The sequence below is a fragment of the Dendrobium catenatum genome, unplaced genomic scaffold (assembly GCF_001605985.2).
Source record: "Dendrobium catenatum unplaced genomic scaffold, ASM160598v2 fragScaff_scaffold_1061, whole genome shotgun sequence".
In the NCBI taxonomy this organism is placed as follows: Eukaryota; Viridiplantae; Streptophyta; class Magnoliopsida; order Asparagales; family Orchidaceae; genus Dendrobium; species Dendrobium catenatum.
In genome coordinates this window covers 2,349,389-2,367,174 of record NW_021319523.1, presented here as the reverse complement: position 1 = coordinate 2,367,174, position 17,786 = coordinate 2,349,389, and the positions used below count along the sequence as shown (strand labels likewise).

Here is a 17,786-nt window from a genome sequence, read left to right as displayed (position 1 = left end):
TATATAATAGCCATTCGGCTACAAAAAACAAATGCCTGCCAAAGGCTACAAAAAACAAAACTACACTAGTAACCGAAGAAGCTTCACGCGGGAGGCTTTGCACCTGAAAATATTAACCATATATAATGAGCTTAAATAGCCCAGCAGGTCACCAAAACCTACAACTGAAATCAAAGCACGATAGAAGCAATATGCATGTCAATCAAATCAAGTCAAATCAATCAGTCGCACATGATCAACGAGTCGATGCAGATACGAAAATTAATACAGAATAGAAATCAATAAAATCAGTGAACAGTAGGAAATCCATAAAGCTCAAGAAATCAATGCGTGCATCAAATCTCTACAGTATCTATCATAGCAGTCGATAACATCAGTTACATCAATATAGTCGTCTAGCCGTCTTATCTATCGTATCAGTCTATAACATCAGTCAAATCAATAGAGTAGAATCGTATCAGAACATACACTTGCAAATCAATCAGTTGTTCAATATCACTTGCTCCCTGTCAGTACGGCAGCGTATGTATCCATATCCATAACGAGAACAATCCAATGACGACAACGAATGATGCTACAATAGTGAAATCGCATCAATCAACTCAGTAAAGCAATTACTTCCGGTCAATAATATCCATCGACATAGAATCCCATAAAACGATCAAATCAATATATTGTAAGAGCAGTTGAAATTAAATCAATATAATCGGTAAATACAATTGAAATCAATCAATGCAATGAAATCATATACAACAATTAAATCAATAAATATAAGTAATCAACCCAATCAATCAATCAATGATCGATACTATGAATCAATGTATCAGTGGATCAATAGTATTATCAATAGTATCCCTGAATCAATATAATCAATCAATGTCGATGTCGATATCCATGCATCCCTACAGTCTCCATATCAATCCATAACAGTATCAGTATCAGCTCAGTGACATAATGCGAATATCAATGAAATCGTACAATAACAGTAAACCCGGCACTCCGTCAGCAAATCCATAATCGATAGCAATAAATCAATTCATTACAATAAATCCGTCGATGAAATCTATCGATGTCCATAACTCTATAAATCCAAAACAAGATCAACAAGCCAAAACCGCACACATACAATTCCACACAATAGTCTTACTGAACAAGTATATCGCTGGCTATTAAGGCATTTTTCAAGTCGATAATCCATAATGCTGTTGTAGAAATTCATAATGCTGTTGTAGATATCTATCCGTTTGTTCAATAAGAGTCGCCACTCTGTGCCCGTCGGCATAGTAATCTCCTTATGACTCCCAATCGTTATATCAATGATCAATAGAGGATAACATCAAACCCTTTTTAAAGGAAAGCCCGTCGGCCCACCATCCTGTACAGGTCAAGTCGATCTCCAACCAACGGTTCAACCAGTCTTCACTTGTCTTTCAGTAACAATAATCAGATAGTCACATTCGTATGCATTCAAATCATCAATTTCAGAAAATCGGAAATCGTACGAAAATCCAGCGGCATAACGGCAGTATACGGAATTTACACAAAAATTCCTAAAATCAGAAATTACCAAATTAATACAGAACGTGCACAACAACAATATAAGACTTTTATTCTACTGCTCAAACAAATTCCGACATCATATAAATTTACAGTCAACATAAAACACCGCTGAATCAAAACTAACCGGTCGAAATTCTCCAGAAAATAATCAAAACGTGCAGAAATATTATATCAATAACATACCAAAAGTTGTGCGGTGAAACTTTCGTCAATACAAAATGGTGCGCGTTTTTTGGTAACGAAAACACAAATCTGAGCACAAAATTATCAAAACTCAACATATTCGAAAACAGAAATAGGGTTCGGAGTCCTTACTGCGAGATAAACACTTCTCCCAACAGCGGCGACGGACAAAAAGCGCTCCGCGGCCTCCGAAATTCAGCTTTTCCTTTGCTTTCCTTCTCCTTCTCTCTCCTCATATATTTTTTTTTTATAAAAATGATTTTTTCTCTCATCAAATCGAGCTGATTTTCTTTTAAAACAAACCTGATCGGCCCGGCCGATCGCCACATCGTCCATGACGATATGAACAAAATCCAATCGTCCAGGACGATATCTCAGGACGATAATTAATTTCCTTGGACGATAAAAACCCTTGCTCACTGACTTTTGCCATGCACTGATCGTCCCAGGACAATCCAAAATCGTCCCGGACGATCCTGGGAGGAAAATCAGATCTTGGAAGGCAAACAAAGGAACGAGTTCTCACAAAGAGAGAGAGAGAGAGAGAGAGAGAGAGCAAGAGTGAGGTAGAGAAACAAAGTTAGAGAGAGAGAGAGAGAGAGAGATAAGATGATTTTGTACAACTTCGAGGGGGTTCGATGTCTACTGTTAAGGGGTCATCTTCAGGATCAACATAATACTCTGAGTGCCATATGTGGTCAGAGGTTGTGAAGGGAGACAGAAGGGGAGGGTTTATGGATTAGGTTAGCAGGCGTATGCATATGAGAGCAATACATCCACCTCAGCATATTTTGGTAATAGTGCAGTTGATGATATCATCAGTCAGAGTGTTGCTTCTCTCAACAAAGAGACGGAGGATATGAAATAGATATAGGTCAACATATTGACACAACAAACTGAGATGCAGGTGGAGCTACAGTCATATCTTAAGACAAGAAGGAAATAAAAATGATCAGTAGTGTGATGTCCCATAATCTAAATTAGAAGAATTATTCATTTATCATTTAATAAACAACACCATAGCTATCTAATATCATCTATCAATAAATAATTCAGATAAAATATCAAATCAAAATACTATAGCGAAGACGGTTTGCGATTTAGAGTTATAATGACTTCAAAAAAAAATGAGAAAGTCATTATATTGGTTATTACAAGCAGTCTGAGCATGAATCAGACGGGAGCGAGGAGACGAAAGATGATTAGACATTTTAATGTTTAAGTTATTGTATTTTATTGGTGGAGATCATACTATTGTATTTTGAATAATTTAATGTTATTTTAATTGTTTGGAATACTTATCTTAACAATTTAAATATTTTGAAGTCATTTATTTTAAATGATTGTGTTTTGTTGTTGTTAAACTTATATTTTAAATTGTTTTTGTATGTTTTGAGCGTCAATATTGTATGAGGATGAATTCTATTGTGTATTCATTCATTAACTGTTGTAGGTTTTGATTGTGGAATATGCTTGTGGACTAATAAGGGGCTGTCATATTTTTGTTTTTGTTTGCCCATCCTATAAGTTTTTGGTGGCCTTCCGACGGCCAAAACTACCGGATAACTTCGATATGACAACGATTCAAGAACTGACAGCAAAAACCATTGGAAAACTTTCGATGGTTTGACTGCCAGAAATTATCGGTGGCAGGCCATCAGAAATTTGTTGGAAAATTTTTCCAATTAAAGAATTACCGTCGAATTATGTTTCCTGCGCAACTAAAATTGACATGAAAAATTTTGCCGAAAAGCCTCTGTAAATCTTGAAATATGCCAGAAAGGCCCAAATTCTGCCAATTTTTTTTGCCTATAATAGATGATCTTCCTGTAGTGATTTGTGAGACGAAAAAAATAAGAAATACTTGACCAAATTAGAGGAATTTAGCATTGCCCATAAAAAGTTATCCAATAATTTACATGATCAAGCATAATTTAGGAGGAAATATTCTAAAGATAAATTTTTAAACTACATTCAGGATCATTTGAACTCCGATTTCAACAAATTTATAGTTGAATTGGATGTATCATTGAGATAAAATCATTAATACCAAAAGTGATCCCGTCTGCATACAATTGAGCATGAATCAAATGCTTGAAACATAATTGAACATTTTTATACATTAAATTGAGGATTAAACATTCTTCAAATTCTCCATGCTTATAGTGAAAGGAGCATCTTGATAAGAATAATCTAATGAGCGAAATATTGCTTAATTTTGATACCCTTGAGGCATCTAAATGTTAAAAGAATGATATATATGCTAAAGCGGGCCAATATAGGTCATTGGATGGAGTTTTTAATATTTTAGCTTTATTTATGAAAAGTGTCACTTTTAAAATTTATAAATGGATCTCCACTCTCTATATAAATGGGGGATTAAAGATGATGCTTGAGCTTGAACCTTGATTTAGAAATGAAGAAAGCTTAGTCGTCGAACCATTGTAGTATGATTATCATCATTCAGCCAATGTTGATGAACTACCACCAATGGACAACCACCATCAAACTATTGTTGCCCACAACAATAATGACAACAACAACAACAAGCCTTTGTCCCACTGCGTGGAGTCGGCTACATGAATCCTTTTTCACTATTGTGTATTGTTAAATGTCAAATTTTCATTTAAATTTAACAAAGAAATATCATTTCTAATATTTTCTAACCAAATTTTTTTAGTTCTACATCTACCTTTTTTAACATAAGTCAAATCTAATACCTCAACTTTCCTAACCGGGTCATCGAAAGGCCTTTGTTTAATGCGGCCAAACCATCTAAGACGACTCTCTCTAATCTTATCTTCCACTAGAGCTACCCCAACCTTTTTACATATATGCTCATTTCGTATCCTATCTTTAAAGGTAAAGTACTCACTGCAACAGTCCAACAACCATTGCACTATTTCAATTTTCTAATTATGATCCTTTGATTATCGTGGCTCTTTAACCATTGTAGCCCGACATTAGTCCTCCAATCAACATCATCTTATTACGATTTTACTATCATTGTTGTTTGACTACTATCTGGTGATCACTGTCGCCCGAAGACCATTGCTCAACTACATTCATTTGCCCATAATCACCTCATTATGATCTCCCAATTATTATTGCTCAAATATGATTATCTGACCACCGCTATATAGTCTTTCAACCACAATTTCTCCACTACAATAATCTAATTATTATCGCCCGACTATATTGGATGCATGCATCTCCCATAAAGTTGATCCATGCCATTGACACCAACACAAAATACCAGCTGACTTCATTGCTTTCCATCTATAACAACATTAATGCACATTATCTTCTATGTAATAATTTCTTCAAACAAACAGCCCTCTCACTAATGAGGGTGAAGCTTTTCTGATATTCTTATTAAATTATATTATGTATATGCCCAATAATGCAAAACTTTCTTCATGTGGCTAAAAGTTGGTCACTGTGTAGCGTGTTTAGTGTACAGGATGATAGATCTTTTTTCGTTCAGCGCGCCTATCCTAGTCATCCGAGCGAAGACGTGATGTGGTGGGCTGGCAATGTGGGCCCGGCAGGTCACGGATTGTTTAATTTGGCATTCGGTGGGCCTCGCAATCATATATTTCAGTGCCTGCACTGCAGAAATTATGGGCTAGCCTACAAAGTACGCCCATCCTCTGTTCGCTAAGCTGTCACTGTATGCTCGATTTTTTTTTTTTTTTTTACATTTAGATAAATTTACACACACATCATATGCATAATATATATATATATATTTTTTGGAAATATTTAGGGCCAGAGCCAATTTCATATAATGTAAAAAAAGTTACAGAAAAAAATTGGCAGCCACCACAGCCTACCAGTGGCTGTCAACAAAACCTTATCAGCAACAAAAAGGCTGCAGAATAAAAGAGAGCAGGAACAAACTATCAGCTTAAAGCTGCAGAAAAACCAAAAAAATACAGACATTAAAGGGTGCAAAAAATAAAAGTGAATAATAAAAAGGGCTCAGGTTGCAACACTCAAGTTAAACTCCCATGCGTCAAAATTCATCCAAACGGATGATTGGGTCCCCTGGTTGCCGAAGAGACCATCCAAGGGGATAGATATAATGTTGCATTCATCATTGCCCTTCAAAACCATATTACCCGATTGCCTAAGCAGGCCATCCAGGTAAACAAAACAGTCCAGTCATGAATAAACCTTCGCAGTCCAAAAGAGCCAGCACAATAGCTCAACCCTATTCATTCCAGCCAATGATGATATGCATAATATTCAAACTTAAAGACTTTTTAGTTGAAAGTCAAAGCTCTCAATCAATAGACTAAGATGAGCTGTGTACTATATCCTCAATGACCCGGGGATATTATATGCTGCCCAGATACATTATAACATAGTGAATTTATATGACCATTTATTTTATTTTTTCTAACTTTTCTTAAACTTCTCTGACTGGAATGTGCTGCGCTCAAATGATGTCGGTTTAATTTTGCATAAATTTTGCATGACTTCCAATCAAATATTTTGATGCCTTACTTTATGAAAAAAATAGAGTAAAATTAAATTTTTTTTTTCTTGATAAATAAAGATTGTCTTTAAATCTTGAATGAAATGAATACCATGATAGCAAGTTCAAGTGTCTGTTTAGAACGGCTACAATATTTTATAAAGATAATTTTGAAGCTGTTGTAAACTTATTCGAGATATTATAAATATGTTTTTTTTTTTAATCAAATAGTTGTTTTCGTAAAACTATCATACATTAGTAATTCTAGTTGTAAAAGTAGCTGATTACTACAAAAATTTCGAAGTAGCAAAATAGTAGTAGTCAAGTAGAACGGTAATTACAGTCTGAAAGGTAAAACAGTGAGAACGATGTCCCAAACATATCTTAAATATGATATTTCAAAGTGACTCTTCGTGCTTTCTCTATAGTCATTCAATATTTATAAAAGAAATTAGTTTATACGCTGTATCATCCACATATGAGCAAACAATCGTGATTTCACCATCTTGACTTCTAATGAAAAGCTTGAGTTCATAAGCACTTTTTTTTGAAGTTATTTGCAATAAAATACTTATCAATTATGCTATGTCATGATCTTGATGTTTGCTTATGCACATTTAATGTCTTTTATAACTTGCAGATCGACTTTGTGCTCCAGCCATGCTTTTCGCCACATGATTGTGTCATTAATGTTTGACAAACTCCTCCTTAAGCTCTTCATTTACAAAAATAATATGTTTATCTGATTGAAATACTTTCATATTTTTTTAGTAATTAAAGCCATAATAGTTCTTATGGTATCATTTATCTTTGACAACCAAACAAGATTGATCTCTTTGGAGAGTCTCTGCAGGATTGAATTTAGATTTGTTGATCCATTTTAGTAGATAGTAGAATAGCTCCTCTATCTGGAAACAGTTCTTTCAACTTTCATCAATGGTTCCTTTCAATATATTACATGCATCTCTTTCTTCATTTCATCATTCTTTATTTTGTAATTTTATCTTTGAAACATTTAGGCCTATTACAAGGCCAAAAATTTTACAAGAATTGCCGAAATGTGCGAGACTTCTGACATTTTGAAAGAAGAGATGGGAAGTTAATGCTTTGTTTGAGATATCTTTTTTATTGATTTTTAAATCGGTTTTTTAATACAATTTTTTTTCCAAATAGTTTTTGTATCAAAAAATTATTTTATAAAGCAACACGAAAGCTATCCCAAATAAAGTATAACTTTAGAGATTTGCCAGCATTTAATAAAGTTAACAAGTCGGAGATTTTTGTGTTAAAAGAAAAGATTCAACTTTAAATTAAGTGTGTTATGCTTGCTATTAGTTCGAACAAAGACGACATGTTTGACGGTTTTATACAAAAAATAAGAGTGAGAAATTAGACAAGAAGATACTATGAAGAAGAAGAAGAAACGATAGCGAAAGTATATTGAAAATAAAATTTGTATTGTGAAAATCATGCTAACCATTAATGTAATAGATGATATATAGTGACGATTACTTTCAGGACCAATACTTCGTTTTGATTGTGATTTTTCTTCTTTGCAAGTCCGTTTCCAATGTCCATTTCACTTGCACTTAAAAAATTCTTTACATAGATAAAGAGAAAGCAAGATGAGTATACAATTCAAGAAATAATTCTTCATTCGATAATCAAATGTTTAGAATTATAAGAGGCTTGTTATATATATATATATAAGAGGGAGAGACAAAAAAATACATTATCTTGCCTCAAAATATGAATTTGTCACTAAAATGTTAATCATTATCATTATTTTCATATATATCATCATTATCATGCATATCATATATACAATAATTACTTTCAAATTATGTATCATGAAATCTCTATATGAGTCATAACATGATAAATGGCTCACTATATAAAGCATAAAATTACAAAATCATTGACAAAAATACTCATATAATAATATAAATGCTCAAATACATATTATTAAACTACAAATAATCATCATACATTAAAATATTCACATATAAAACTCTTGTAAGAACTAAACTAGCTTCTAGATGCATCATGATGAGGTAATCATGAAGAATTTTTTTTCTTGGCACATTTGAAATGAGACTAGTAATCACTTCAATTACAAACATAATTTTTAGTAAATATCACATCTTGACTTATAATTATTATTTTTTTAAATAGTATCATAGTTAATAATCCTTGATTTCCTTACTACAACCAATGAAACTGCCTTTAATACTCTTATCATCCTTTTTTTTTTTTCTTTTAGTGGAATAAGTTCAAAAAATATAGAATAAAAAAATCAAATTACTTGCTAATTCTCTTCAATGCTAGCTTGCTAAGGAATTCCTTCTTTCATTGCTCTTATTGCAAAATCGATGATAAAAAATATATTATCAATCCTTATTCTGAGTTCAACCTACAAACACGTGTAATACATTTAGTCTGAAATGAAATCGAAATATGATTTCACATACGTAGAAATTAATAGAGACAGAAACAAACTTAAAAATTTTACAAGATCTGACTTGTGTGAACACATGTAGACCTGCTCTTGTATCCTCGGTTATTACACATTATGTAATGATTGATTAGAAATGCCAAAAGTTAGGTGATGTTGGGCTATTTGTTTGATAGTTATGCTAATAAGAGAGAATATCAAGTGACAAAGAAGAAAACCATAAGACATTGATGGTTTATGAGCGTTAGATGGTGATGACATTGGATTGGTGGTGAATGGGGAAAATAGTAATTGAATATCAATGAATGGTGTCAAGCAATGACGATGACTAGCATATATTTTGTTTAAGGAAAGGATGTCAAAGTCGGTTGATGGGCATCATTCAGCAATAATAGGTAGAGTTGTGGAATTTGCTATGAATGTTAGATTCTTGTTAGTGAAATCTCTTTAATGAATAAGTAGAAATATCACTTATAATTTTTTTCAAATAAACATTATAGACATTTCTTCATGATTCATAAATGCTCAATAGATCATCTAGAAATGCTTCGTTTAATCATTTTATATTTTTTGAGCATCTCAATACATTAAGAAACTCAAAATAAAATGATCTTAAACTTGTTAGATTTAAGTATTTAACTAATTAATTGAAAAACTATCATTTAAACTATAAGCATATAAAATTTGAAAGATATTTGACACTGGAATTCTCATGAAAAAATTATAATTAAACTCTTAAATGATTAATTTATGATCATTTAAAGTTGGATCTAAGCATTCTTTGTATAATTAAATTTCTTCGATCTCTCAGCTCACTTTGTTCAGTTGTTTGAGAGCTATAATTATCAATTAAGAGATTTTAGATTCGAATCTTGTATATATGATGTCTATATTAGTTTAACTTGGTGGACCTAAATGTACTAAAAATATTCTTCAATCAAATTGTACTGCTTAGATCATAAATTTATTAAAATTAAAATTCAAAAATATTTTAAATTTGCTGAGCCATCCATTTGGTTGGCTTCATGCTGCTGACTTAACCCATCAATCTCCATATGCTACAGTTATTTTTGTCGGACGACAAATCATAGCTTGACAAGATATATGACCTATTTTGGTTCCATTTTTAAATCAAATTCCTACAGTATTTTAAAATTAAAATTTTCAACATATAACTTTTTATTATTTTTATAAATATCGTAAAAATAATAATTATCGCTTCACTTAAATTAAGCTTTATTACGTTAATTTTAACCACAACAAAAAATACTTGCATAATTTCAAAACCTCTACACGATCGTCGTGGTTAGCATTCGTTAAAAAAATATTTCTTAGCAGTTTAAAAACCGCCCGAATTTAACAATGCACAATAAAGAAAAAATATTCATGTATTTGATCTCATATAATGGGATAAAAAATTATTATTATTATTATTATAGTAAAATTTTAATATATTTAAATTTAAATAAAAATATTATTATCTCAAATTTTAATCATGATTCATACCTCAGAATTTAATATACTTTGCTTTGTATTATAAATTAATCTCTAATTATATTTAAAACAATAAAAATAAATACATTAAAAAAAAAGAATGCTGTTCATATATTTTTTTGGGGAATATGCTGTTCATATATAGTTCACAAAAAAAGATGATTTAATAATATTCTATGTTAGAGTTGCCCGTGAAACAATCAATGTGATCGAGCTGCATTAACTATAAGTGTATGGGGCCCGCTAATCCCTATAGAAATGCACGAATATATACGGAAATATGAGGATCATTTCCCTAAATTTTTTATTTCTTGCAAAAATCATATAATTCTATGTTGAGCTTGCTAGTTTTTTTTTCTCTATATTATATAAAATTGAAATCATCATTATAATTAAAATTTAGAACTTCTATAATCTTAATAAATTCGGTTTTTATGAGTAAGTTCGTAAAAGAGGGTGAGTAATTATAGAGAGAGCTCGAAAAATTTCATTGAATAACTTAGGCTTCATTTGGGATGACTTTTTTTCTACTTCTGAAAACAACTTTTTAGTATAAAAATTAAATTTTGTGTACTAAAAAGCTGTTTTAAGAAGCATTAAAAAGTCGTCCCAAACGAAATCTTAATCAGAGTAAATCAAACTACCTCAACTATGTGTGAACGATCATAATTTTATGTAAAAATAAACATTATTTTTTATATAATTTCGTCCATATCAAACATATCAAACTAGAATAGAAGCTCTATAATCCAAAAGAAATTTCATCTCATATTCCCAACACACTGAAAAAAAAAAAACACCAACATATATACTAAATTCACCCAACAATTAATTGCTAGGTTTCGAACTCCTTAACAATCAAAAACATCTCTGATCACGCTTGAATTCAACGAACACTGACATGAATGCTAGACAATAAGAGAGCAAACTTTTTTTTTTTTCTGCTGAAAGAGAGAATTCCCCGCTGTCATTTCAAAGGGAGCAGACTATCACTTATGAAGTCATGAATGCATGCACATGCAACACTTACGTACGTAGAAAATTAAAGTAATTAAACTAAGCACACTGAAACCCAGAGGGAACGTTCCTTCCACAGTAATTGAGGAGAAGGCTTAGATTGATAGGGAGATTAAGGTTGATTCCAAGAATATTAGCCTTAAGTGCGGTGCAGAGACAGATTGCTGCCTCCAAGTTGGCAAGACCCTGAATGAGAGTGCAACATGGCGTTATAGCTGGATTGCCAAGTCTGAGGTTGATGAGGCCCAACACATTGGCACATATGCCAAGCTTGAGTGCATCGCGTGGGCATCTTCTTCGAGCCGCCGGGGGAATATTGCCGCAACCCGGCGGGCTCGGTGGGGTTGATGGAGTCGATGGTGGCGGCGGAGGAGTAAATGGACAGGTAGCTGAGTAAGTCTTGTAAGAACTAGCCATGGCGAAGAAGGAGAGGAAGATGGCAGCCATGGCTGTTTTCTTCAATGATGCCATAGATTGATAAATGATGCTTATTAGCTTGCTAGCTAGCTTATGATGAGTAAGTAGCTTGGAGAGGAATGAGCTTAGGTAAAAGAGATGTGGAGTTTATATAGAAGGGAGAGCCTATGAGATCAGTTTCTTCATCTGTTTTACTTTATTATGAAAATATGATTTATATCCTTTTGCTAGAGCATTTAAAAAAAACTATGAACTATTCACTTGTGATTATATGCTCATAGAGAGAGAAATGCTGAGATGGTTGGAATTTTTTTACCACAAGCCTTATTCAGCTCTTTCATTTATATTTTATACATAAATATGAAAAAAAAATATGGCTTTATTGAAAGAACTTTGGTTGTTTTATCAAATTGGTAAAAAAAGAGAAAGATAGTTAATTAAGATGATATATATTATAATAAAATAATAATGAAAAAAAATTTATATTTATTTGATTATGATAATTTTTATTATCATCAAATTGATTTTACAATAAATATTGGAGAAAATTTAATTGATTAATTTTAGATTATATTTGTCTTAAAATAATTGTGATTAAAATAACAACAATATTAAGCTTTTATTCCACTACGTTATATATATAAATCATCTTTCTCCATCATATTTAATTAAGAGTCAAATTCTCATTTAAATTTAATTAAAAAAATATCATTTTTAATATTTTGTAATCAAGTCTTTTTAGATCTACCTCTGACTTTCTTAACATAGGTCAAATCTAATACATCTACTCTCTTAATCGGGTCATCGGAAGGTCGACATTTTATGTACCATCTAAGAACTCTCTCTAATCTTATTTGACGACACTGGAGCTACTCCAACATTTTCATGCATATACTCGTAAGAGATTATTGTAAAAATATTCATTAAATTTAAACGATAATGTTTTGCTTCTAACTTTCTTTCTATAATAATTCATGACAATGTATGTTGAAAGAAAGCCATGTGAGATCGGTGGTGATGAAAGTAGGATTTAGCTGGCAAAAGGAGGGAAGGACGAGTTCGGGTTTTGGAGGGTTATGAGAGTGGTCGGCGATGTGATTATGTGTAGCCTTTGCTTTGGGAAAATATCCGCTTGCTTTTAGCGCAAAGTTGTTTGCCTTCCAGAGGTTATAATTGGGACTAAGTTATTTTCGGCAGGGCAGAAGAGCCATCGAGAAAGCCTACATAACTATTTGCACAAAAAAGTTTCAGAACTTGCAGAACTCCAGCTTCGCTCGCTGATTAATTGATGTGAGCTAGATAGGAATTAATATAAGTTGGTAGGGAATTATTCTATGTAATCACCTTTCCATTTGGAGCAATCACCTTCTTCTCTGCATTTAATTGTAGCTTCTACTTTTTAATAAACCTTCTTATCCTTACATACCTTACCATTGTGGTATATTTCCACCCCTTCTGTTATTTTCGGAATGCATTGCAAGTTCTATTAGTTTTTCTAGTTCTAGGGTTTGTCGTTAGGGTATTTTTTATGTTGAGAGAACTGTTATGTATGTTTTTTTCCGCTTTGTTCCTTCTCAGAAGTTCTGGATGGAATTTTGGTACTGCTCGGTACCTCCAGGTGTTTTTAGGTACCGGTCAGTATCCCTCGGTACCGCTCCGTACATCACCTACACCCTCGAAACCCCCAAGCCCAATTAGCTCACCACCACGGGCGGCGGGGGGCACGCCCCCCCCCCCCCCCCCCCCCTCCGAAACTTAAAAGTCGCCTGAGGTTAAGGAAAAAAAAAATCCTATTCTAGTCGCCGCTCTTACCTCTCTACTCTCGCGACCGCTTCTACTGGCGCGACTGTGCTCCACTCCACGCGATCCTATTTACAGAGGTTTCTTCTTTCATTGTCCGCTTTATATTTATCCTATATTTACTGCACCGACGCACAAGCCACAAAGCTTTTCCAGTAACGTCGCATAAAGCTATTCTAGTCATAGATGAAATCTGCTTTGATTTTCCAGTCATAGATGAAAATGTGAAATCTTTTTTGACATTTGATATGATCATTAGGCTGACATTTGCTATGATTATTAGGTTGGGAAAGCATCAACTTGTTTCTAAGTTCTATCATTTTTCAATTTATTTTTGTTTGCCTCTGCAGTCAGTTCTTTGTTTTCAGCGTAGTATTCATAAATTTTATTTGCTTGATTCATGAATACACCACCAAATCAACAGGAATTACAAGCAGATTGATTTTTCTATGATTTTAATGCCAGCTTATACACTTTCTTAAGGCAAAATTTTGTCTCTGCTTTAATTGAGCTTGGTGAATGCAAAATGGACAAATTTTTTTTAAAATAATTTTAAAACTGTCAATGCCTATTCCAATCATGCATGAAAAAATTTTAAGGAAATATTTTAAAATAAAATTTTGGGCCCCCACTAAAAAAATTTCTGGCTCCGCCACTGACCAGAGACTCCCATAAGAAGAGCAGCAACACAACTAAAATAAACATAAGGTTCTGCATGAGCATCTGGAAGATAAAACAACTTCAACAAAAAATTATTAGTTTGAATAAAAGAAAATAAACAAGCAGAGCCAACCCCAAAAGAAACAGGCATAACCCAAACAAAATAGCTAGCAGAAAACCCAAAGCCAAGCAACCAAACCCCAGCCCAAAGGACCACATCCAAACCCCAAACAGAACACCATAGTCGAGCCCCAAGAAGAACGTCCTAAATAGCCAACCTGAGAATCAACTAGCAGCAACCCACCAATTACCTCAACTAACACCTCGCCTGGCAAAGCAATCGCAGCCAAACAGCTGTAGAACACAAACCACTATTAGCAGCAGAATTTATAATGAGTTTTAGATCTTCTAGGTCTACCTTCAGAAAGCTTAAAATCTTGCACCACCTTTTTATTTTTATTTTCCTATTTTTCTTGCCAACAACTTTTGCAAAGCATCATTATCAACTTACACCACATTTATGTCATAATCTTCATGAGAATCAATACTAAAATCCTCAATAGCCTCCCCATAATCTCTAATAACTGACATATTGTAGGGATTAACCAGCCAAAATGGTCAAGATGATTCACATTAGAATGCACAATTAAAGGCATAGTAATGTGGACATATATACCATTAGTAACATCAAAAAAAATGGCAATGTGATGAGACCCCTATTTAGACAGCACAACATCACCACTAGCGACCACATAGGAACTAAAAATAGGATAAGAAGCATGATAATTAGCTAAGCAATTGGAAGTAAGAGCGACATTATTCAACATATGATATGCAGCCATAATGTCAAGATTGTCACCATTTTTTTTTACCAACAGCTAAAGAAACATTATATTTTTAATAGTTAATTTTAATACATGATATGTTCAAATTATTTAATCTATTTAATAATATCTATTAGATTATCTAATTAATTTATTTTAATTACTTAAATTAATACAATAATAATTATTAAAGCTTTTTAATAATTTAAGTTTAACAATATTCAATTTAACTGATATAGTTTAATAAAACAAATAAGTTTTAAATATTTATAATAATTATTTCACTGGAAAATTTTAAAACTGCAAGAAAATTTGTTGGAAACATTTTGTCGGAAATAAACTAGAATTTTTAACATATTTATTTCTTCCAAAAATTCCCTCAAAAATTAACATTTTTCTTGTAGTGATATACTAACACGTTCCTTAACTAAGTGCATGGGATGATGACTAACACATTCTTTTTTAGAATGGCCTAAAGATTTATAAAGCTTACTAAAGAATGGAAAATCATCCATCAAAATACTTTGAATATAATCAAATTTTGCAGGACCAATCCAAGCACTATCATGATACCATTTTGTAATGTCGAGGTCCACCAACACTAGCAACCAACGGACGAGAGCCCAGTGCGGTGGCAGTATCAATACAAATGGAACGACCAAAAAGAAAACCAATCCCGTGGAGGATATGGGTGCGAATAAATGCGGGCAAAAGTTCGAGAAAGATAATCAAACATGAACAATGGGGGATTCCTCAATAATATTAAAAAATGACCACCACTTAGTCAATTTCATGAATCGGTTACTAAAAAAGTATGAATGGTGAGAAAAAACTTTGCAAGAATCCATATCACTATTCAATTTTATCAAGACATGCTAGGGATCCAACGAGATGGGAAAACTCACCGAACAATTTTAGGTTAAAAAAGAATTTCCTAATCGTATCCAAAGATGGCTTACCATTACAGAAATTTCTGACTAAAGAAAAAACAAACAAGGGACAGCAAGAGATAACACCTCTTCCTCCGAAATCTAAAGAGAATGCAACCCCTCTAAAAGTAGATGTTTTAAGGTCTGCAAACGGCATCGAATACGAAGCCCCCGAGAGGGCATCAAGAAAAGATCTAGAATTAGATTTTCCGTTAAAAAATTCAGGTTCAATCAACCTCATTTGACTAGCTGCCATTCGCCGAGGCGAAGGCGGAACGATCAAGGATTCAAGAGGGCAAAGCAAAGAAAATCCAAAACCACTGGTACTGGGGCACATATATATTCCAATTCATTATTGCTACCCGATGGTTTGCTTAATGTATTTCATTTATGATTCTCTAATATATTAAATCTCCGTACTTAATCTTCTTATCTAGCTAGTATGCTTTCTTTCTAGTACAGTACTGCATTTGTGAGTCGTGTTGTATTAAACAGAAAAAAAAAAAAAACAGAACTGTGCAACTGTTCGGAGTATCAGAGCAAGACAAGGCATAACTATTCTCTCCTCTCAGTTGGTCATGTCGCATTCTACTTCCACACATACCAGCGGATGGGGAATCTTCAAGAATTTCTATTTCTCAATCACTGAAATTCCTAATAATCTCCTCTCCAACAGCAACTACATTTGGAGCTTATCACAAATTCTCAAACTATTTAGGTACACTGCATTATATATAACCAATGCTGCTTCTCAGTTTCCATCTAATTAAGTATTCTATTTATGTTATGGAATAGCCAATTCTCAACCCAATTTATAATACATAACAGCTGATGGATCAAAATCTTACCACCTTATATTCAACCATTTCAACTTCCGTTCTTCTGCATGTTCTCAATCTTGACTTAAAGGCTGAAATCTTGCAAACAAAGTGTTCTCAAGTTATTCAACTTTAAAACTATAGGAGAGAGTTATTAAGTATAGATTGCGACGTGATACTAATGTTTCTCAAAATCAAATTGGATTCATGCTGGATAATTCTACCATGGACGCTATACATTTATTGAGAGGTTTGATGGATCGGAGAAGTGGAGGAATGCATGGGGCTTGTTGTGTGATAAAAAAGTCTCACTCAAACTTAAGAGCAAATTCCATAAGATGGTGGTTAGATCTGCAATGCTTTATGGTGCATAATGCTGGCTATTAAAAGAGAAGCAAAATATTAAATTAAGTGTTGTAGAGATGAGGATGCTCAAGTGGATGAGTGACTTTATTTTTAGAAATAGGACATGAAATGAGCATATAAGTGAAAAGGTTGGAGTAGCTCCAGTGAAATATAAGATTAGAAAGAGTCGCCTTAAATGGTTTGGTCACATAAAATGGCGGCCTTCCGATGAACCGGTTAGAAAAGTATATGTTTTAGATTTGACTTTTATTAAGAAAGGTAGAGGTAGACCTAAAAATACTTGATTAAAAAATACTAGAAATTATCTTTCTTTATTAGATTTAAATGGTAACTTAAACTCTTAACATGACACAAATGGAGAAAAAGGATTCATGCAATTGACCCCACATAATATGATAAAGGCTTGATGATATTGTTGTTGTTCTCTTCCATCTCTTATTAGAAGAAATTTAAGGATGGTGAAATCTAAAACAAAGAATGTTTCAAATATCATATTTTTTAGTAAAATTTTAAAATAATTCAGAAAACTTTGATTTACCTTAAAATTTACTTATTTTAAATCTTTGCATATCCTAATAAATTATCAAATAAAAAATTCTTATTGTATTTCCAATTATCAATACTTAATTTTTATTTAAACAATTACTAAATGATCTTCTCAACAGATTTACATCTTTGTTCTTGGCCTTTCAGTGTTCTTTTCTCATCTGAAGGAATTTACATTTAACTCTTCTCCCCACAGAAACCTGTAGCCAAGACCATGATAAAATAACAAGAAAG

General features: G+C 32.8%; 1 protein-coding gene across 1 annotated transcript in view; it reads left to right on the top strand.

Moving 5' to 3' along the window:
* The window catches only part of LOC110094867 (E3 ubiquitin protein ligase RIN3), a 33,928-nt gene extending 26,721 nt beyond the window's left edge, over positions 1 to 7,207 (top strand). Inside the window, exon 14 of the mRNA XM_028698267.1 lies at positions 6,867 to 7,207. The gene's annotated coding sequence lies outside the window, so the exon portion shown is untranslated. The remainder of the gene's footprint in view (positions 1 to 6,866) is intronic.
* Positions 7,208 to 17,786: the final 10,579 nt, after the last annotated feature.